Genomic DNA, 23,415 nt, shown 5'->3' on the forward strand with positions numbered 1-23,415 from the left:
GTTCATTGTAGCAGTTGCTAAGTGATTATGGGATACATTAAGGGTGGTTTTTCTGTCTGATTTTGGTCCACTTACACCTTGGAATGAAAATATAAATCTTCCTCCTGATAATGAAGGAAAATAAAAATTTAAGTGTCTTTCTCCCTCCATTCCTCATCCTTTCCCCTTCCTTCCTTATCCCCACTTTCTCCTCTTCTCCCTGCTTCCTTATTCCCTCTCCCTTCGCTCCCTCCTTCTTTTCTTCCTAAAGGCCTTTCCTGGAGCAAATCCCCTCTGTTATTCTTTGTCATAAACAGTTGTTTATGTACATGCATGGGAATAATAGCTTCAAAATCAAGGGAAGATTGTTCACTTAAATGGAAATAAAAGAAAATAACATAGTCATGTGCACATGTCTGCTTTCTTAACAACAATGGTAAATGCTGCGTTAAAAAAATCCTGCTAATTACTTAGAAAAAGCTAAAATATTTATTCATGTTTTATAGGAGGTCATAATGTTTTTATCCTTTTGGAAATTCACAAGAGCCATTCATCTCTTTCTTCAATTACATAAGTTATTTGACTTTTGAGATACTACTTACCTAATAAAAATAAAGAAGGTGATTGCTTAGGAAATCTTCAAACTCATATTTTGCTAATCCTTTATTATACTGCAATTATATGGAGTAATAAAATGGAATCTAATTCACCCTTATTTTGATGGCTCATAAATTTAAACACGTGGAACTGTGGAATAAAAGTTGTTATGTTACAAAGTTGATTTTATTATACCAAACATAAAGTAAGCTGAAATGGGAAGATTTTGTACAAATAATTTACATCTACCTAAAGACAAACATACTATTAAATATATGTATTAAATTTATTATCTTTTGTTCAGCATAGCTAATAACTCCAAGGGAAGGTAGAAATAAATGATGGCTCTTTAGTTTTCTGGGTGCCAGATGACTTATACATTATAACCTAGTGAACAATCCCTTGATGTAGGTGGTAGTGGGTTCCCATTACAATTGGAGAAACTGAGGTTTAGAACACTTAACTAATTTACCCAAGATCACATCTCTAGTAAGCAGTGGAATCTGTCTGTCCAAGTTCAAATCAGGTGCTCCTTCAACAACCCCACATTAGGTAATGGTGATAATGAGAGGGTTATCAAAAGCAGCAAGGCACAATTATATTAAAAAATGTCGGGGGGCCTGGGTGGCGCAGTCGGTTAAGCGTCCGACTTCAGCCAGGTCACGATCTTGCGGTCCGTGAGTTCGAGCCCCACGTCAGGCTCTGGGCTGATGGCTCGGAGCCTGGAGCCTGTTTTCCGATTCTGTGTCTCCCTCTCTCTCTGCCCCTCCCCGTTCATGCTCTGTCTCTCTCTGTCCCAAAAAAAATAAATAAACGTTGAAAAAAAAATTTAAAAATGTCCCCTCATATCCCTGGTGACAGAGGATACAGATAGAGTATCCTTACTAATAGCATTACATTTTATTCAGATCTTATATTTTATTTTAAAACTTGTGTATGGCTTTTCTATTTTATGTTTTATGTAAAGCAAATATGATGTAGTTTTATTTACCATGCCTCAACATCATCCTTACCCTGTGATTTCAAATGCTTTCTGATCCACATTATCCATTTTTGAGAAGCAAAGAATTAGAACAACATGTAAGTATTAGGGCACTTAAGGGAAGTTGTACAGATGGGCTTATTAATATTGTCTGTGGGAATGATGATGCCTGGACTTCCATGGCATATAATTTCTGAACTCATATTCATCATCCCTGAGTATGTAACGATTTTTATTACAAAAATTACTAAACTTGCAGGGATTCCAAATTTATCATGTTTACTGAGGTATGTCTAACACCTAGCATGTTGCCTAGTCAAAACAGGTATTTAATTAATGTTAGTTGTATGAATGAATCATTTTTGAGACACATAATGTGGTATAGGCTAAGAAAATTTTGTGAGATATGTATCTCACAAATGTGTTTCTTTACAATAAGTTGAGAAATATTTCTTTATCATTTTTCTTTAGATGGAATATATTGGTCTCTGATTTTCTTGGGGGGAGGCATAGGGAGAGAGAGAGTACATGCTCTGGGAAGGGGGAAAAGGAGAGTAAGAGAGAGAATCTTAAGCAGGTTCCATGCCCAGTGTGGAGCCCCAGATGGGGCTCAAGATCAGGGTCATGAGATCATGACCTGAGCCGAAATCAAGAGTCAGACACTTAACCAACTGAGCCGCCCAGGTATCCATAGTCTCTGATTTTTAAATCAATTCATTTTATTCTATTTAGAGCTTTAAGACTATACATTATAGGGAATTGAAATGGCACCTAAGGAAGACAAGTGATGCTTAAGCTAAACTTTATTCAACATTGTAAAAAAAAATGTAGGTAAAAAGAACACTTAGGAATGTTATTATAATATTTGAGGGTTTTCAGACAGGGTATCAACATGATAGGGGAAACTATGATAAGGAAAGTACAAGACATGGAATCAGGGAAGGAAAAGTTTACAATATTTTGAAAATATTATAAAAGCATAGCAATATATACTATCTAATAATAATGATCTAGCTAGAGATTAACAGTGGAACTGTCCAAATATTTTACCAAAATTTCTAACAAACATTTTAAATGAATAACTTTTCTGGCTTAATAAATAAAATCAGAGAAGAATTCTTTCTTTATTTTCTAGCCATCGTTTTGAACGAAATCTATTATGTTAGGAATTAAGGGCCTTTGCTTTCTAGAGACCAAAGTTAAGCACATGCACAAGTGATAGTACATTTTTCTAAAATTTATCTTTATGATGTCTGAGTGAAATAGAAGTAGTTATATTTGCACATTGGAGAAATATGTTTGTCCATGGGTCAAAAGCATTTCTAAGATTAGAACCCAGATTCTCTAAGTCCATTTGTAATGGTTCATCTGAAGAAAATGTAAGTTATTATATTTGCTACATGTTTTGATCATCTCATAAGATAACCAAGTGGGTATATTGTTTAACTCTGGCACCTGGTCTGCAATTATTAAGTGGTTTCCTTCACAAGCCCTTATCTCCTTGTTCTATCCCATTTTATACCTTCCTTATTAGTCACTATTAAAAACAGTTTTATAGAGCAAAGTTGACCTGTGTGTGTGTGGGGGGGGGGGGCTAGGATTCTTTTGAAATCTAATCAAAGCTGTGGTCATTCTCACAAGAAAAATGCAGATATGCTATTATACTCAAAATTTTTAGTCAGTTTCATAAAGCTCCTAGTTAAAGAGCAAACAAAAAATGAGCAAACCCTATATAACAACATAAATGTTTTATTTAGTAATCCTATTTATACTAGACTGCTTACATTGCTTTTATGTAATTGTTAAGTAAAATTGAGAATGTTTTAAAATGCTAAAGCCAAGAGCATGTGAATATGGGTCACACACACACAAAGATGAAACGAAGCATAATGTGCAAGTAGATATTCTCAGGAGACCTGTTCAGCAGAAGGGCATAGTGTTAGATGTAATTTGTTTATTGACAATCTCCGACAATGGTGCAGTGAACCAGCAAACACCACAAAAGTAATGAATCCTTTCCTTTTTTAAGTAATTATATTTGAACAGTTCAAATTAACCTGTGGTTTGAGGCTACTGCTTGGGTGAACTAATTCGCTGATGTAATGACTTTTCTTATTTTTGCTCCAATGATTTAGGTAAGAAAGGAGGATAAATGAAAATATGGGGCCATAAGTTTATACCTTAATGGAAAAAAAAAGCAAAAAAAAAACCTGCCGTTTACTGCAAGTCGCATATGAAGACTGTCTCTAGCTGATCTAATGTAGGACATGATAGTTAAAATGTCAAACTAAAAACAAACAAAATTTCTGCCATGCTATGTGGCAATACTGTGAATAAAATGAGCTGAATTGAAAGAGATAGATAGTTTGTGAAAACTATTATAAAGATTCACCAATCTTTTCAAACCACAGACTGCTGTTCTGTTGGCTATCACTGCTCATTAGTGCTTGAAATCTAAGTTTGCAGGGGCTGCTGCTTATCCTGATGCCTAGGATGGTGATACCATGCTGGCATTATTGGGGCTATTATTTCTAAATAATGCTATATCATTACCTCTATGTCCGTGTCATTATTATACATAGATATTCAGTAATGAGACTCAAAGTAAATTCTCAGGGGAACTTAGGCAAGCTTTCATAGCACCTAGGACAGGTGTCACTATTGATTGTCACTCAATAAATATTAGTGGGGGCGCCTGGGTGGCTCAGTAGGTTAAGCGTCCGACTTTGGCTCAGGTTATGAACTTGCAGTCTGTGAGTTCAAGCCCCGTGTCGGGCTCTGTGCTGACAGCTCAGAGCCTGGAGCCTGCTTAGGTTTCTGTATCTCCCTCTCTCTCTGCCCCTCCCCCACTCATGCTCTGTCTCTGTCTCTCTCTGTCAAAAATAAATAAACATTAAAAAAATTAAAAATAAATAAATATTAGTGGAGGAAATAATTCCACTTAAGAATGCATACATGTTGTCTAAAACAAGAGTATTTCATACACCACTTTTTATATTACATACTTGTAAATAATTTAGAGTTTTCCATTAATTATTGTCTTAAAATTGAGACAGTAACCGTTGCTTTCTTCAAAAAGGACTGGCTAGCATTAATGTCAATATTAAGATTCAATGGCCCATAAATGATTCCTCAATTGATGGCATAAATAACTGATGTCCTTATGAGTATGATCTCCTGCCTTTTTGTAATATAGACAAGCAGTATAGCATAGTGGTTTGACTTGTTAGGTTTGTTTCTTGTATTAATGGCTGTGTGTGATCTAGAAAATGTTATGTCCTGCTTTCTAGATTTGTAATATGGGGCCAAAAATTATCATACCTACCTCACAGATTGTTGAGGATTAAATGGGGTTATCTGTGTAAAGCCTTTAACCCAGTGGATAGCACTGAACAACCGAGCTCACAATAATGTTATCTATTATTAAGGTAATTATTATCATGTGAAGAAAAGTATTTCATAGTGAAAGGGAAATTTGGTACAGAATACATAGACTAATATGTCATCCAGGATGAAGAAAATGACATCTGTTCCTTTGAAGCAGTTATTTAGGAGCTGGCAATCTAATTTCCAGGACTTAAGCATTGGTTGATCTGACATCTATATCCATAGGTGCTCCCTACCTAATTTCCATATAAACAATCATCATTTTGCTATATGTCTGACTTTTCTGTATATTGTAAAGGAAGCTCCCCAAAAGAGCATGTTCTTTAAATCCTTAATTGGAGCTCTTAGTTAATCGTCTTACATATGGGAAGGCTTCATTGAGGATCATGAACAAGTTTAAGGATGGCAGTGTCCTAAATATATGAGATAGGAGTTCCAGGGAGAGGGGCGTCTGGATGGCTCAGTCCCTTCAGCGTCCGACTCTTGATTTCAGCTCAGCTCATGATCTCATGGTTTGTGAGATTGAGCTATCAGCATGGAGCCTGCTTGGGATTCTCTCTCTCTCTCTCTCTCTCTCTCTCTCTTTCTTTCTTTCTCTCTTTTTCTCTTTTTCTCTTTCTCTCTCAGCCCCTAACCTGCTTGTGCTCACTTTTTCTCTCTCTCAAAATAAACAAATACACATTTTAAAAAAAGGGGGTGGGGTTGCCAGGGAGTATATTTTATTTTACCTACACAGAGATTCTTTAATTTTTTTTTAATGTTTATTTATTTTTGAGAGAGAGAGATACAGAGTGTGAGTAGGGGAGGAGCAGAGAGAGAGGGAGATACAGAATCCGATGCAGGATCCAGGCTCTGAGCTGTCAGAACAGAGCCCCAGGGGGGGCTCAAACTCACAAACCGTGAGAACATGACCTGAGCTGAAGTCTGATGCTTAATCCACTGAACCACCCAGGCCCCCTACCTACACAGAGATTCTTTAAAAGACTCTATAGACTTGGCGGGGGACTGAGGAACTAGTTAAAATAGTTCCTTAAGGAAACATACCTCCAATAAGGAAAACTAGTCCTGAGTTTCTCTTTCTACCAAAATAAAACTCTATTGTCATAGACATAGAATACTGTTTTCTAATTCCTGACAGGAAAGTTAGAGGCTAGCAAATGTCCAATTTTTATCTTCTGAATTAGATTACACAGAAATATAAGTGAACCTGTGATATATTCTTCCATGATGTGAAGCTTATGTAAAACATTTTACTCTATGTAGGAAATGATCTCTTTTACCAGGTGGTAAAGAATAAGATTGATTTTCAAGCACAGAAAATGGTGAGCAATAATAAAATAGTGTCCTGTCTACAGCAGTCAAGAAATTCAAAACTATATCTAGACTTACAGAACTGGACCACATTGTCTTTTAATTAAGTTCTTTTAAAATGTTAATTTCCCAAAAGATTTGCCTCTTAAAGTATGTTTGTGAGAATGAATTATAGTAAGATAATGATACATTTTCCCCAATAGTTTACATTTAAAACAAGCATAATTAAGGCACCAGATTTCAGTACAGTTTTCTAGCTTCAGATAAAGATATATTTTGGTTTATTTGCTATTTCATTATTTTTTGTGGCTAAGATCAAACGGCCTTGTTTCAAAATTCAAATATTTTCACATTGAATTTACATTGATCTGTTTTTTTTAAAGTTTATTTATTTTGAGAGACAAAGCATAGGCAGGGGAGGGGCAGAGAGAAAGAGAGAGAGAGAATCCCAAGCAGGCTCCATCCTGCCAGCCACTGAGCCTGACTCGGGGCTTGAACTCACAAACTGCAAGATCATGACGTGAGTTGGACATTTAACCAACTGAGCCACCCAGGCGCCTCTACATTGATTTGTATTCTTATATAGTATTTTAAGGATGTTTGATCACAAATACCTTTAAAATAAGTAATGGAGAGGTGCCTGGGTAGCTCAGTCATTTGACATCTGACTTCGACTCAGGTCATGATCTCCCAGTTCATGGGTTCCAGCCCCACATTGAGCTCTGTGCTGACAGCTCAGAGCCTGGAGCCTGCTTCAGGTTCTGTGTCTCCCTCTCTCTCTCTGCCCCTCCCCTGCTTTTACTCTATCTCTATCTCTCAAAAAATAAACATTAAAAAAATCTTTAAATAAGAAATGGAATCATTGCTAGTGACCATTCTATATATAATATATATTGTGTGTCCGTATATATAATTACATTTAATTTAAAATTATATTTGAGTGAACATTATGTATACTTTCATCATCTTTCAGTTTTTTTCTGGAAACTTTTTATACTTTATTTGAAATATTATAATATTAAATATGTTTATTAAAAATCTATAAATAAAAGTTATTTTTAAATACCTAGTGACAGATAATGTTTCAGTTGATCTTTCAAGTCTTTTTAATGTCTATTTCACTTAGGTTTCCCTTTTACAAAATGAAAGTATTGGTTTTAGATATATCATTCTTTTATCAAAAACATAAGTATCTTGGGCCTGGTGGCTCAGTTGGTTAAGCGTCCAACTTCAGCTCAGGTCATGATCTCACGGTTGGTGGATTCCAGCCCCACATTTGGGCTCTGTGCTGACAGCTCAGAGCCTGGAGCCTGATTCAGATTCTGTGTCTCCCTCTCTCTCTGCCCCCTCCCCTGCTCACACTGTCTCTCTTTCTCTCTCTCTCTCTCTCTATCTCAAAAATAAATAAACACTAAACATTTAATTTAAAAAATGTATCTTTTAGTGGTATAAAATTTGTGACACAATTATAAATTGATAGCTGTTAAGAAACAGGTAAAATGGGATCACACTTATACTATGGAATTGATCTGTTTCGATCACAGAAGTTTCATTAGTGTTTAAAAATGTCATTTTGGGTAGGATAAGAAGTCAAATCCAAGAGCAGACAATTTTTGTTTCAATAAAATGGTTTTTGTGCACATATGTGTCACATACATATTTATTGTAAGTGAAAGCTAAAACATATTTATTTGATAATCTAAAATAGAATATGCATTACCACCAATTAATTTTAAGGCTGCTTTATGGGGCGCCTGGGTGGCGCAGTCGGTTAAGCGTCCGACTTCAGCCAGGTCATGATCTCACGGTCCGTGGGTTCGAGCCCCGCATCGGGCTCTGGGCTGATGGCCCAGAGCCTGGAGCCTGTTTCCGATTCTGTGTCTCCCTCTCTCTCTGCCCCTCCCCCGTTCATGCTCTGTCTCGCTCTGTCCCAAAAATAAATAAAAAACATTGAAAAAAAAATTTTAAGGCTGCTTTTTATATATAAATAATGATGCTTCCAGTCTATGGCCATACCACCCTGAATGTGCCCGATCTTGTCTGATCTTGGAAGCTAAGCAGGGTCGGACCTGGTTAGTACTTGGATGGGAGATTATGTATTGCTACCAATTAATTTTAAGGCTGTTTTTTATATGTAAATAATGATGCTTCCAAACATCCATTTACTCAAGAAATGACAACAGTTCTAAATATGTATTCAGATATGAATAACAACATACTTGTAAGCTAACTTAAAATTGAAATGATGCTTGTGAGAGTCAGTGTAGAAAAGAGAATTTAATGTGAAGAGGTGTGAGCCAGGAAGAGAATGGATAAGGGATGGTGAAGCAAAAATGAGCTACATTAGTGAATATGACTACTCTTAGGGTATGCTACAGAAAACCAAAGAGAACTGGAATCATCAGGGAGATCCTGTCTTGAAGGAGGTATACTTGTTATGGATGCAGACTTGGTACCAAAGATGGGGTGGATGAGTGTGGTTAGTACTTGAAAGTGAGTTCCTCCTTAAATTTCACAATGTGGGCACCTCATTTTACCTCATCCTGGTCCAAGTCTTAGTGAATACTTGCAAGTTTCTGTCCTCTTGCTCTCCAAACTCCTCCCAAAGATTTTCTGATTGTTCACATTAAGATGAAAACCAGTGGCAAACAAGATGGAGTCTCAGCCTCCTTGGGTAGAGAGTAGAGTAGAGAAAGGCTTGGGGAGGGGCAAAGGTGCATATTATCTAGTACGAGGACAGAGAGAAAAGAGGATGAAGAGGGTATACACATTTAATTTTGTTCCTTTGAATATACTTGTTTTGATATTCCTCCAAGTTCTTGTACATGACCTTGAAATATTTGTGCATGTTACTGAAGAGTTGTTACATATGGCATTTCAAATTGAACATATCAATGTCTTTTTTTCTGGATTTGAAGCAGATGGAATTCCCTTATTGGAAAACATTAGTCCTCTCCTTTCCCCTTGATTAACTTTCTTGTTCTATAATTATCCTACATTGTCATAGGGATATATACTGGTGAGTAGAAATTGATAGAAAGCTGCAAAGGGCCTCTCTAATGCTTTGGCCTTGATCAAGTGTAACTGCAGTCTAAATGCTGGGGATCGTGGTGATCCCCATGGTTACTAATATATTATTATAGCTTAAAATTGTAATAACACTTATAAAGTACCTAATATGCAGATGTTCACATACCGAATGCTCAATGAATAATAGCTGTTAATTGAGTTGTCTTGTCTAGTGATTATCGCAGAATTTTTATAGAGTGGCAACAGAGCTTGGGCCATCCATGGATCATCTGATTAAGAAAACTTCAAGCAATAAATTAAAAAGTAAAAATATTGAGTTGATGCATGACATTTGATGATGAATTTGATGAATAGTTAGCAAAAGTTTTAGGGCTAATCAGTCTGAGTTTTATGTTTTGTGGTCTCTGACTAGAATTCATACATTTACTCTGATTAGAAACATTACACGTTTTTTAAAGGTTATTTATTTTCAGAGAGTGTGTGTGAGAGCGAGTGGGGGAAGGGCAGAGAGAGAAGGAGAGAGAATCTTACGTAGGTTCCATGATGCCCAAGCAGAACTCAGTGCGGGGCTTCATCTCATGAACCATGAGATGATGACCTGAGCCAAAATCAAGAGTCAGACACTTAGCCAACTGAGCTACCCAGGTGCCCCTGGAAAGAATATACCACATTTAAATCAAAGACTGTGCAAACGTGTCATTTCCCTACATCACAGTAATACAGCTGTCATTTACTGCACAACTACTATGTTCTAGTTATTTTACATATAATTGTTAACCCTTGCCATTTCACTGCAACACCACTGACATTCATAGATTAGCTTGTAGAATGCCATAGAACTAGTAAGTGACAGAACAGGGATTTGATCTCATGTTTACCTACCCCTGAAACCCATGTTATTTCTACTAGATTGTGGTGTGGTGGTAGACCATAATTTGTGTATGTATGTACACACACATACACACACACACACACACACACACACACACACACACACACACACGTGTACGGCCATACTACTATATGGATTTTCTCATGTGCAACATAGAAATGCATGAAAATAATATAGTCAGTGAAAATTCTCTTAATTTAAGTTGTACATTTTAAAGTTAAGATCTATGTCATTTGGACACTCAGGAATCTCACCACAGCTGTGCAATCAAGGAATCTGTCTTTCCTTTTTTCTTTTTTTTTTTAATGTTCTAAGTTGCATTTCTTAATGTGCTGATTTGTTTATGGGTTCTTCCAGTAATTTTTTATTAGGTAAAGATAGATATTTAAAAGGATTTTGTTATGTAAATAGTGATACTTTAAAAGCAAGGAGTCACCCATGCATTGAGGACATCAATATATCAGACTTTTAATTGACAACTTGCAAGACCTGCTTGTGATTTATAGCTCGATTACAAACTCACTCTTCCCCCTTTGCCAATGGAATTGGCAGTATTTTTTCAGCCCAGATGGTACATTAGCCTTGGCCAGCTGGTTCTCCCCATGCTGCCTCATCACAGGACCATACAGCAAATATCGCCACGTATGACCCAGTTCAATAGGTAACACATGAAGGCTTCATGCCTGGCTTTGCCCTCAGGGCATATGGAAGTGAACCTGAATGAGATTTATGCATCCAAATTTTTACACTCTATCAAGCTTCCCACAGTCATTCACTTTTCTGACCTGACTTTTGAAGCTATTTAGAGTAGACATATAGAGCTATATTATTCAGTTCTAAAATTTGGTCGTATTGTACAATTCTTAATTTTCACATTTCAGTTATTTTGCTGACTTTAAGACAATACTTTTAAAGATCTTAAGCAGTAATAGATATGTTGGAATTATAAATGCATATTTTAAGGAGTTTTAAATGTTGTAAATACAGTTTCAATAGCATCCATAAAAATAAGTGTTAGGAGAATATGTTTTGACATATTTCAAAGTCACAATTTTTAATAGAGAGATTGGGTACAAACAATAGCTACCACATATTAAACTTTACAGATTGAAATGAATATATATATCTATATATATGAATGAATATACATGAAATGAATATATATATGAATGAATATGTATGAAATGAATATATATATGAATGAATATATATATATAAATATATATATATATATATAATTTATACTAATTACTGTAATTCTAAGATTTAAGATTATGAATGATGAGAGGAAGTGAGATGGAGGAAAAAAAGGCTATTTACTACCAAAAAAAAAATCATCTCCTGAATATATTTTAGATTATGTAAGTATAGAGGCACAAACTTCACACTTTTAGGGTACTTTCAGTTTTCTAATAGTTTTCTATTTCAAATAAAATGTGTAGGTAATTCATAAATTAATTTCCATGATAGATCATTCTACATAGTTTTTCCATTGGATTGAATTGGATAATAAAACCTTGAATAGGCTCCATATTTGTATGTTTGCAATAGGAAAATGAAATAATACCAAATGATATCCTTAGAAATGTAGTTTTATTTAGTTTGTTTTATTCATATAGTTGTTACAGTGACCGTGCTTATAAAGGATTATCTCTATTTTAACTTGGTAAATTCGGTTTTACTGTTGAAGGAAATACATTTTTTGTGTGTTCAATATCAATTCTGATTCTGATTTTCTAAGGGAACTGGAAAAGGAAAATAGTTTTTAGTATCTAAAATAGTATATATATGTGTGTGGTGTGTGTGCATACATATCGTCTTATATCATGCGTTATGTATATGTGTCATATGATTTTTTCTTAACCCATTGAGTTAATTTTAATTTAAATCTGAAAAAATTATGTATGATAATGGTTCTTTGCATAAATTTTTAATAAAGTTTGCTGTCTGCATCAGTTTTGACAAGCTTTTTAAAAAGTTATTTGGAGCTATTTTTCAATATTGAGAGCTACATTAAATTAAAAAAATAATAATGTTTATTTTTGAGAGTGACAGAGCCCAAGTAGAGGAGGGGCAGAGAGAGAGGGAGACAGAATCCAAAGCAGGTCCTAGGCTTTGAGCTGACAGCACAGAGGACCCAAACCCACAAACCCCAAGATCATGACCTCAAAGTCAGAAGCTAAACCAACTGAGCCACCCAGGCTCCCTGAGAACTACAATAAGTTTTAAAGTAATGAGATTTTTTTTATTATGGAGTGGTTTTTTAAAATTATTTTTTAAAATTTATTTTTGAGAGACAGAGAGAGACGAGCACAAGTGGAGGAGGGGCAGAGAGAGAGGGAGACACAGAATCTGAATCAGGATCCAGGCTCTGAGCTACCAGCACAGAGCCTGACTCTGGGCTGGAACCCAGGAACTGCAAGATCATGACCTCATGACCTGAGCTGAAGTCAGACGCTTAACCAGCAGAGCCATCCAGGTGCCCCTAGGGAATAATTTTTTTAAATAAATCTTTTGGGGAGCCTGGGTGGCTCAGTTCGTTGAACATCTGACTCGATTTCAGCTCAGATCATGATCCCAGGGTCATGGGATCGAGCCCCACATTGGACTCCACACTCCACGCTGGGAATCAGTCTCCTCTCTCTCTCTCCCAAAATAATTTTTTTTTCTGGAATTCTTATAATAAGAGTTCTTGAGCCTTTTTCTAGTTTGCTGTTTTGATTTCCATTCACTAACTTGCATTAAAAAATGAAAGTGAAGGCAATCTTTTCTGAGTTTTAAACATACTTTTACTTAACATATTCATTACATTTATAGATATATAAATTATAAATTTAAGTCCTTATTAACCTTTTGGTTTCATACAAAAGGGTCAAATGTTTATAAACTTTTGACTGCCCTCTTTTCTTTTTTCTATAAACACCATAATACTGTTGCATCAATTGTCACTGATATCATCAATAATCTAAATTGTTTACTACCATGTATTTACAATTAAACATAATTAAAAAATACCTGATTATATTTGTCTCAATTTTTTCAGGTTGGTTGATTTTAAGTCTAAGCTAATTCGAATAGGGGAATCGTCATGCTTAATTATATCATTACTATTTTTTACCTATGATATCTCTCATAGAAATTAACATCACAGTTAATATTAATCCTAGCAATTGGTGGAATATTCAGAAATCACTGAACTACTACTGGTAAGAATTAAGTTCTAGTTACATTTCTGCCACTAAGAAATTCTATTAAGCACTCTTTTACTTTCTGAAACTTATTCTTTATTTATAAAGTTAGAAGGTTGGAGAAGATCCTTTCTAAATTTATTTCCAATTATAAAATGAAAGTATGATTTTAAACTATACTTTAAAAGTCTTTGAGTAAGAAATCTTTAAGTCAGAGACATTTTTTAGTACCAGAATTATAGCCAAAGATATTAAAGATTATAGTACTTCAACCTCCTTTTCCTCATCTGTAAAACAAATACCGTTTCATAAAGTGTTGTGATGACAAATTCTATAATAAGTCAAATATTTGGCCCCAGTAAATTTAGTTATATTAATGTTTTCTATAATCATAAATACATGCATTCCAGAAAACACACAGGGAATTTTATTGTAACAGTCCACAGAAAAACTACAAACTATTTTCCTTTTTCCTTTTCTCACTGAACTAGTTCTGAAGGAGCCTAGTAAAATACATTTGAAAAGTATTTACGGTGTTATAAGGAGAATGCTTGTTAAGAATTTGCTATACAGTTCGTTAAATTTGATTTCTCTTTTTAACTAAGTATTCAAATTAAGTTACAAGTTATGTATATACTAAAACTATTCAGACTTTGTAACTCAGATAAAAAAAACAAACAACTAAATAGCACCTGTGATACAACCACACATTTAAAGAATATTTTATCATTCTTGTACAAATGAGCCTAACTTACCATCATCAATGAAATTAGCTTAATTTTAACGCAAATTGTTCAATTTTCCATAGGCAAAAAAAAAAAAAATCCAGTATAAAGCCTTTATAAAACACAGGATAGGATTATGTTAAAGCTGATTAAAATACATGCAGGATTATACTCCTAAATGTTCCTTAGCATCGTCTGTGTCTCTGTGTTCTCTTTTATTATTTTGTACAGTCTGTAGGAAGTGTTGTTGCCATGGGCTGTGTAAAAGCTGTTTCAATCTTAAACATGCTTGGACAGATAAGGGTATTATACAACTACTCAGGTCTAAATGGCTGGAGCTCTCTTTCCCATAATAGGTTTCCTGCTCCATCAGGCAGTGCGGTTTGGTAGAGGTAATATTTGGAAGAAGTAGCCACAGAAAACACCAGAATATATGGAAACAATTGTCTTTTCTCTGGGGTCTCTTACAGACTTCAACTAGAGTAATCATTTGTACACATGAAAACATACACTCTCATTGTGCTTGCGTTTTTCAGTCTTGCTCTGTTAGACTCTAGGCTCCATGAAAATAGTTTTTCTTTTTCGTTTTTTTGTGTATACCCTGCCTGGCATACTGCCTACTACATAGTACATGTTGAGTATTTTCTTTGTCAGCTTTATTATCCCATTGATATACCTTCACTCCTAACATGTACACAAAGACATACACATAAGAAAAGAAACATAGCATAGCATGTAAAATGTGACTGTCACATTTTACAATTGGTGGTCTGTCATTATGGAAAAAGCATCTCACTAGTAAGTAAGAGATCTTGCCTCTTTGGAACTCTTCTAATTGCTTGTGTGCCCTAAGGAGCCTCTCCTCCCTGAGGCACAGATTCCATAGCTATTAAACAAGAGAGGTGATTTCTAGGCTCTGTTCCCACTGAATCCTATGAATCTAGAATTTTTAATTTACATTCTGGATTTAAAATTTTCATTCCTTTTACTTAATAATTTTATATGGTAAAGACCATTTACAGTCATATCAAACAATGCCTATAGTATTATGTCTGTATGCATGCATTTGTATATATAATGGTAGCTGGAAGGTTACTGATCAGACTTATAGTGCTGATTATGCGGGGTGAGAGAAGAGGAGAGCAGGACTATGTGTGCATGTTAAAATGGACTTTGCTTTCTTCTCCTTTCCTCTGCATTTAGGATACACACACATACCCACACACAAATATACTGCTTAAGTCATTTTAAAAATACAAATATGAGAGTAAAAAGGCTGAAACAGATGCTAATATGGTGTGGGGAAATTGGTATTTGCTATATTCCTTTTTTATAATTAAAAAAAAAGACTGCTACTTAGGTTATATGAATTGTTGGCTCTTAAACTTACATGTGACATTTTTATAGTTAAGGATTTGAATATATGCTAGAGATAGGGGAGATATTTCCCCTCTACTTACATACTGCCTTTTGCAAGGCTGACAGGTTTAGTCTCAGTTAAATCTTCTATAGAATTTGTATGATAGAGAATCTGGATTATATTCAAAACTCGTAGGTTAAAATTCTAATTTCAGGATGCCATAATTTGAGCTAGTCTCTCCAATTAAGCTTTTGTTTGTTTATTTTTTAATCAAAATAATTCTACTTGGAAAAAGTGAGGAAACAAAAAAGCCCCTATAATACTGCCACTTGCTTTGTTCCTTAAAACTTTGTTGTAGTAGTTAAATCCCTAGTTAGTAACTGCCCTTCCAGTAGACTAAATTTGCCCTCAAATACTCAGACAGAACTCCCATTGGGCCCAATTCTGCTGTCCTCCTTCAGGCAAGAAGTCCCTTTGAATTTAAATAGTCTCACTCAGGTACTATATTAATAGGCACCAAACATGCACAAAGAAAGACAGTAAAGGGGAACTTTCTTGTGTAAGCATGGCTGACTCAGCATCTTGAGGTATCCCAACAAATAATCTGTAAAGAATTTGGGCAATTACAAATTTTCCATCAGATATTCACTAACTCAGAGAATTTTTCATGAATCCTTTCTGTTCTGCTGAATGCAACTTCTATTAAAGTAACTATCACGTATCCAAAGATACTGTAGGCACCACCTTTTAAGAACCCAGAAGTTTACTACTTAGAAAAATGCTATCTATTAGATTGTCTGACTATTCTAAAACAATCAAAATAAACAAGTGAAGGCAGATTTCAAAGTTAGTAAATTTTTTTTAAGAAAACACATTTTTCAAATTAGTATTAGTGGAAAGCAATATTTCAAATCACCCTCATTTTATTTAAAGGGCATGATGAATTATATAGCTAAGGCTGGCCTTAAGCATAATTGGAGGTTCAATAGTTTTTATCTTCAGTTTCTGTCCTTTCCTTCCCTGTGTTCTGCTCAGCTGTACAGGAGGCTCCTTGGGTTTCCCAAGGCTCTCAGCCTAGTGGTTCCCTGAGGTCTCCCATACTTTATTCTTTCTGATATCTAAGCTTTCTCCTTCCTACCTTTCTGTATAACATCTGCTTTTAGAAACAGTCCTTCCATTTGATAACCCAATAGAATAAATGAAACACAAAGTGCAAATGAAAGGAGATCTGGTGAGAGCCTCCTTGTAGGTGGGAAGGTCTTTCCCAGAGCCTCAAATCAAGACCTAGAAGAAGCTATAGAGTTACAGTTAACAGTGGAATTAATGAGTTCATAGTTCTTCAAACACATTAACACTTACACAGAGCTTTCATGATATTTTCTCTGCCTGAAGCACTGGTCTATCCCCATTTTATTCTACTATTGTCTTCTGTACCTTTAAATAAGAGTGCATGGGTTGTGTATGATTGAAATGTAGTCTAACCTAAGCAAAGATATTCTGTTAGATCACAAAAATAGGAAGTCCAGAAATGATTTAGTCTTCTTTTTTTTTTAATTTTATTTTTTTGAGAGTGAGCAGGAGAGGGGCAGAGAGATAGAGGATCTGAATCAGGCTCTGTGCTGACAGCAGAGAGCCTGATGCAGGGCTGGAACTTAACAAACCAACAAACCCTAAGATCGTGACCTGAGGTGAAGGCAGACGGTTAACTGACTGAGTCACCCAGGGGCCCAGTGTTTTTAAGCACACATAGATCCAGGGATGCTATCATGTTATTAGGACACCGTCTCACCATCTTAATGTCTCAGCTCTAGTTTTCTCTCTTCTGGCTTTATTCTTAGTAAGACTTTCCCCAAATTGTGATAAAAAAGGGCTCAAAGCAGTTCTGTTCTCCTGTTGTTTTCATAGTTGCGCTCTTACTGCAAAGAACATGTCTCTTGTCAGATAGCCCCCATCACTGTGAATAGGGAAATAAGGTCACATCATTGAGGATGAATCATATGGTTGTTCATGTCATAGGTAGGCAGAGGAATAAGTTTACAAGAATTCTTTAGAACAAATTCACTTTAAAATTGAATTTTTAAAATCCCATTAATAGGGGAGAGGGTAAAAGGAAAAACATGTTGAAGAGACAAAACTATGACCATCACTGTTCATGATAGAGCTTATCAAAAGTTGTAACTATGTATGGGTTTTGGCTGTCTTCTTCACTACAATTCTGTGAGAAATAGAGATTGTTCGCTACTATGTACCAGTGCCTATTACAATTCATTATTTGTATTAAGAAATCAGCAAATATTGGGGTGCCTGGTTGGTCAGTTGGTTAAGTGTCCAACTTCAGCTCAGATCATGATCTCATGGTTTGTGAGTTCGAGCCCCATATTGGCAACTGTGCTGACAGCTCAGATTCTGTGTCTGCCTCTCTCTCTCTGCCCCTCTCCCACTTGTACTCTGTCTCTCTCTCTCAAAAATAAAAAAAACACTAAACAGCAAATATTTGTTTCTGTAATTGACTCATTTAATCTTAAATATTTTCTTCATCTTAAAATTGGAAACGGAGGCCCAGACAAGTTATGTAACCCATCTTTAGAGATTATATGTTGTGACTTTATATAGCATACAGATTCTTAAAAATTAATAATGTTTTTTGTAAATGTTACAGGTAATATAGAAACCAGTATAGATTTAGAGACTTCGTGTGTTTAGTAAGTTTTAGATAAAAAAAATTTAATGTTTATTTATTTTTGAGAGAGAGAGAGAGAGAGAGAGAGAGAGGTGGAGTATGTGAGCGGGGAAGGGACAGAGAGGAGGAGACACAGAATCAGAAGTAGGCTCCAGGCTCTGAGCTATCAGCACAGAGCGCAACGTGGGGCTCAAACTTACAAGCCATGGGTTCATGACCTGAGTCGAAGTCAGACGCTTAACGAACTGAGCCACCCAGGCACCCCCAAATTTTTTAACATACTTAGTATGAATCACTTATGTTTCTTCTAGGCCCCCTTAAAATATTAGCACAGCTTTAACAAAATAATTTCCTTTTGAAGTTAGTCACATTTTACAATAATAATGTTAATATTTGAGAAAAGCTTTTGTAAACCACAAGAACCAAAGTAATACTACTCAGTTGCCCATTTTGGAAACAAGTAACACTAAACTAATATGAGCTTTTCCCTTAGAAGTATGGGTCTCAGTTAAATTTAAAATCATCATAAGGGAACAACCAAGGGGACAAACTCATGTCATCCATTATGAATTATTTGAATATGTCAAACCTGAATTAAATGTCCTTAATACTATGAAATGTGAAGAAAAGCAGTCATGTAAAACTTACACATATATGATAAAGCCTTTAACCCACATGGAAACATGTAGAAAGAAATAAGGAGTCTACCATTTAGGAAAATTGTTTTTACATACATGCCTGGTTATTTTTGAGCCTAAATATTAAGACTTTGCATTTGTGTGGTTTCTACTTCAAAAGCTGAATATTGTAAATGTGAGTGGGCATTGATACAAAGTCTTACATGATAAATCCATTTCTGATGCTCATTGTTTTGTAATTTTTATGCTCTTAACATAAACCATTTAGTTTAAGTACTTAGCTGATTTTTGTTTTGCATTTATTATAAGCTAAGTGTCTGTTAATAAGTATTCACTGTACATTCCGTATATTTGTCAAAATCATTTCCATGATTGTTTTGATTCTTAATCTAGGTTGACTCTATAACTAGTATTTGAGACCATAGATATTTTGATTCCTATACAAATAGCTGTGGCTTAACGCCTAACCCATTACCTATTCAGTCTTCTCGTGGATTTTTGTCGTCATGGCAAAAAAGCTGTGTGAAATTACTAACAATTTTGGCTACAGTCTCTTTTGGAATGTTTGTTGTCCTTAGAGACTCACAGCAGGCAAAGAAATCACTGTCCCCTTCAACAACCTGTGCTTTCCTGAAATATTGGCTTTGACAAGCCTGCAGGGGTGAGAAATAATTTTGTGTGTGAGGGTTTGCACTTCATGGGTGTCTTTCTGAGTTTATTACCAGGAGGAAATGGAAAGAAAGCCATTCTCACCCTTACCTTAAACCAATAATTATATGACCATGGTGCTGAATGATTGACTCAGCTTTGGGGAAAGTGTAGACTGAGCCCTCTTAGATAGAAGCTAGTACCTGGAACTCATCTGATTGATTATATTGATATAAATATCAGCAACTCTAATAATTGGCTACCTTGTCTTCCTAGAACTTCTATCTCTTATGTCTTGTTTTTCTTGTTTTGGACTATCAACTTAGAGCCACATTATGAGAGGAACCAGATTGTCAATATCTAGTTGCTATAGCATGTGCTACATGTCAGGATGCTATGTCTTACTCCTCTTCAGAAAACTCATCAGGAAACACCAAGGATTATTGAAATTCTGTGCTGTTGTTTAATATTCAAAAAGAGCTCTTTCCAGAGGGATCTGCAAGCTGATCCTGATCTTTGTAAACACCTTCGTGTAGTCTTTTGAAAATAATGTGGTCAGATTACCAAGGAGAAAATAAACTAAAGGGGGAAAATACAATTTCACATATGTCTAGGTATAAGTAAATTATTTTTTTTCCAAGGACAAGAAGCAAGTAACATTTGTGTATGTTTGCTATGGAATACAGAGGTTGAAGGATACTCATATACTCTGTCAAATACTTTGAACAAGTGAGCTGCTAAGCTTAATGCAGACAGAATATTTGAAGTAGACTACAAATTGAAATGCCCCAGAAATCTTTTATCAATTGGGCCTTATGTTCACTCTTGTAATAAAGAGGCTTTTGGAGTTTATATGCCACAGTCTAATAGGTGACTGTTTAATGGGATTTACATTCACTCAAACAAAATTAGGCTGGTAAAAGACAATGCAACATGCTGTAATGTAAATGGACTGACGGCAGAATTAAATGTTTGTGGAAACAGGGCAGCAGATCTATCAAGAGCTAATTAGACAGAGAGTTCAGAGGCAGACTTGGAAGTAAACAGTATCAACAAAGAAAGAAAGAGAGCAAGAATGGAGGGGAAAAAAAGACCTTTTGTGAGGGGAAGAAAAGGAACTATACAAAAGTTATTTAATTAGAAACTCAGATGGAGTCTCTCCCATGAGAAAAACTTATATTGTTATCTGAACCTGTTGATAATATTAAGTTGAATAATAACTTAGATAAATTATTATGTGTCTGAGTAGTTCTTTGTTATAATTGGTATTTGAATATTTGGCTTTAATAGCACTCTTCACATGGTGACTTTCCTAGCTATGTTCAATCTATCCGGAAAAAAAATTTTTTTGGATATCTTTGTGTATCTTTGAAGTTTTTCTAACAGAAAGAATATCTTTGAAGTTTTTCTAATAGAAAGAATAACACTAAGACAAAGAAGTTTGGGGCTTTATTTAGTAAGGAAGGACGAAGGGCTAAATTGGCAATAAACAATAAAAATAAAGAATAACAACTTTGGATTTGAGTTTCAATTAGCATGTGGATAAATATAATATTTTTTTTAATTTAAAATTTTTTAAACAAACTCTTTTCATAGTATTTCACTATAGTCACTATTTTTCAGCTGAGCCATTGTATACAGAAAATAATCCAGCTTTTGGTATAGTTGAGAAACTGCTTTTATGAAATAAATCAGGATCTATATGCTTGATATTTAAAGTAGTAAGGCCTAATTCCTTGATTCACTTTCTTTTTAAATCTCATACTCAGCATTTAAATTAGCATTGCATAAATCGTTTTTCATTAAAAAAAGAATTTAATGAATGTGTTAGGGTTTAAAATTATTTTTATGGAGTGTAAGGGGTGGTATATATCTTGTTTTGCATGAAACCAAAAGTAAATCAGATAGACCTCAAGATATTTGCATTCTGCTAAGAATATATTTTAATTATAATCTTTCAATTTGTTTAGAATTGCTCTGTACTTCATGCTCTGTTGCAAGTATCAAGTGGGTTAATATATGTGAAAGTGCTTTGAAAATGATGGAGTACTGTTCACATTGTGTGATATCATTAACGGAGAATCTCTAAGCATTTATGAGATACTATTGCTATGCTGATGGGCATATGGACTTGTAAATGACAAATGTTCTATTGAGTAGTTAAACCCAATAGTTCAAGTCAGACCGATTGCTTTTTTGCCTCCTGTACTACACAAACAAGAATTGTTCTGTGGACATGTTCTAGATTGTTTGTGGTTTGGTTAATCCGTAAAATCCATGATCTGCATTACTGTCAGCAGTTAATGCCCTGAGATTGCTTTATTCTTTAATGAAAAGATCAGTAAGATTAGATTGTTTTGTCCTTGCCATGGAAATAGACCAAGTACGAATGCCCAGTTTCTCTTGGTGGAGTTCCAATCTGTCTCTGACCCAGAAATATAGGTGGTATTTGGCAGTATTTCTACCCACTTGTGACAAAGACATCTATCTCGCTTATTTATAAAATAGAGAAACTGGATTGGGTCAATTTTAACAGTAGGTGCATTTTCTTTCTAAACATTCTAAACTTGTAAGGCAGGATCCCCTTAACTTTCAGTGGTATTGCCAGTGTTCCCAAATCTTGGCTAATTATCAAAATCACCTGGGGAGCCACTTAAAAATACAAATTCCCAGGCGCCTTCCTTGGAGATTCTGATTCAGTGGGTCTGGGGCGGAGCCAAAAAAATCTCAAGTGACTCTAATGATTAGCGAAGCTAGCCAAGTTAGGAAAACACTCATGGAATGGAATAAAATATATTCCACTTACATTGGTTCATAATAAATAACAAACATATAATTTACCCTAACTTGCCTTGAAATGTTTCTGAAATAATGTAATGGACAGACTCAAGGTATGCATGTGACTACATACTAGCTACAGCAACTCCCAGAGCCCGTGTCCTTCCATTATTAATTAGGGTGATAACACCACATCACAGGATGTTGTTATGAGAAAGAGATTTTGGAAAAAGAAAGTGGTTTCAAGAGCTCAAAGAGCTGCTTTAGCACTGGTGGTTAGTAATAACTGTGACTGATATTTGGGAGACGGTTCTAGTCCCAGCCGTGTCACTTGAGTCGCTTTGTGACCAATTTTACAATCATTTTAGCTTTCAGAATTTCACTTCCCTTATCTATAAAATGAGGGGATTTTATAGATATATAAAATATATAAATATATATAAATATAAATATTTATATATATTTATATATTTTATATATTTATAAAAATATATAAATTTATATATATATTTATAAAAATATATAAATAAATATATAAAATATATAATATAAAATATATCTATAAAATACCCCTGAAGTCCTGCCAGGTTAATTTATATAGACAGCATTGAGTTCTGCAACATATTCCAAATGGTAGAAGAGAACTTCAGGGCTATTTAGTGAGCATCAGTGAACATTATGATTACCTGAGAGATTGGACATTGTCCTAAATGTAACTTATAAATGATCAAATTATTCATTATAAGTTTGGGTATGACATCAAATGATTCTTAAATATAATTTTACACCTTGATAAATAATGCATGAATATATGTTATATATACATATATGATTTCTTTGGACTTGTGATTTTATAAATTCATCATGTACTCAAATTGTATATATTTTATAGTTTGTTTAGACAATTGATTTTACTATAGCACTTTATGCCACATTGTAGCAGAGTTGCACAGACTACACTTGTTGCTATTTACTAGGCCTAAAATTCTATGCCACACATATAGGCACAGAATTTAAGTGAAGAGAAAGATACTATTTGAGCAATGATGGAAAATTGATACACTAATTTAAGCTCTGTGGTATTTAATGAACCACATAATGTGCCATAGAGACTTCAGAGCTTTAAATGTAGACATTCTCTAGAAACAATGCACTGCCTTGTAAGGAGAGAACAAGATGGCAAAGAGCTGAAAGAAACCAGAGTGATCCAGATGGCTGGA

Source organism: Lynx rufus, unplaced genomic scaffold (assembly GCF_022079265.1).
Source record: "Lynx rufus isolate CCGP_SWC_20201006 ecotype Redwood Valley unplaced genomic scaffold, mLynRuf1.p SCAF_2, whole genome shotgun sequence".
Classification (NCBI taxonomy): domain Eukaryota; kingdom Metazoa; phylum Chordata; class Mammalia; order Carnivora; family Felidae; genus Lynx; species Lynx rufus.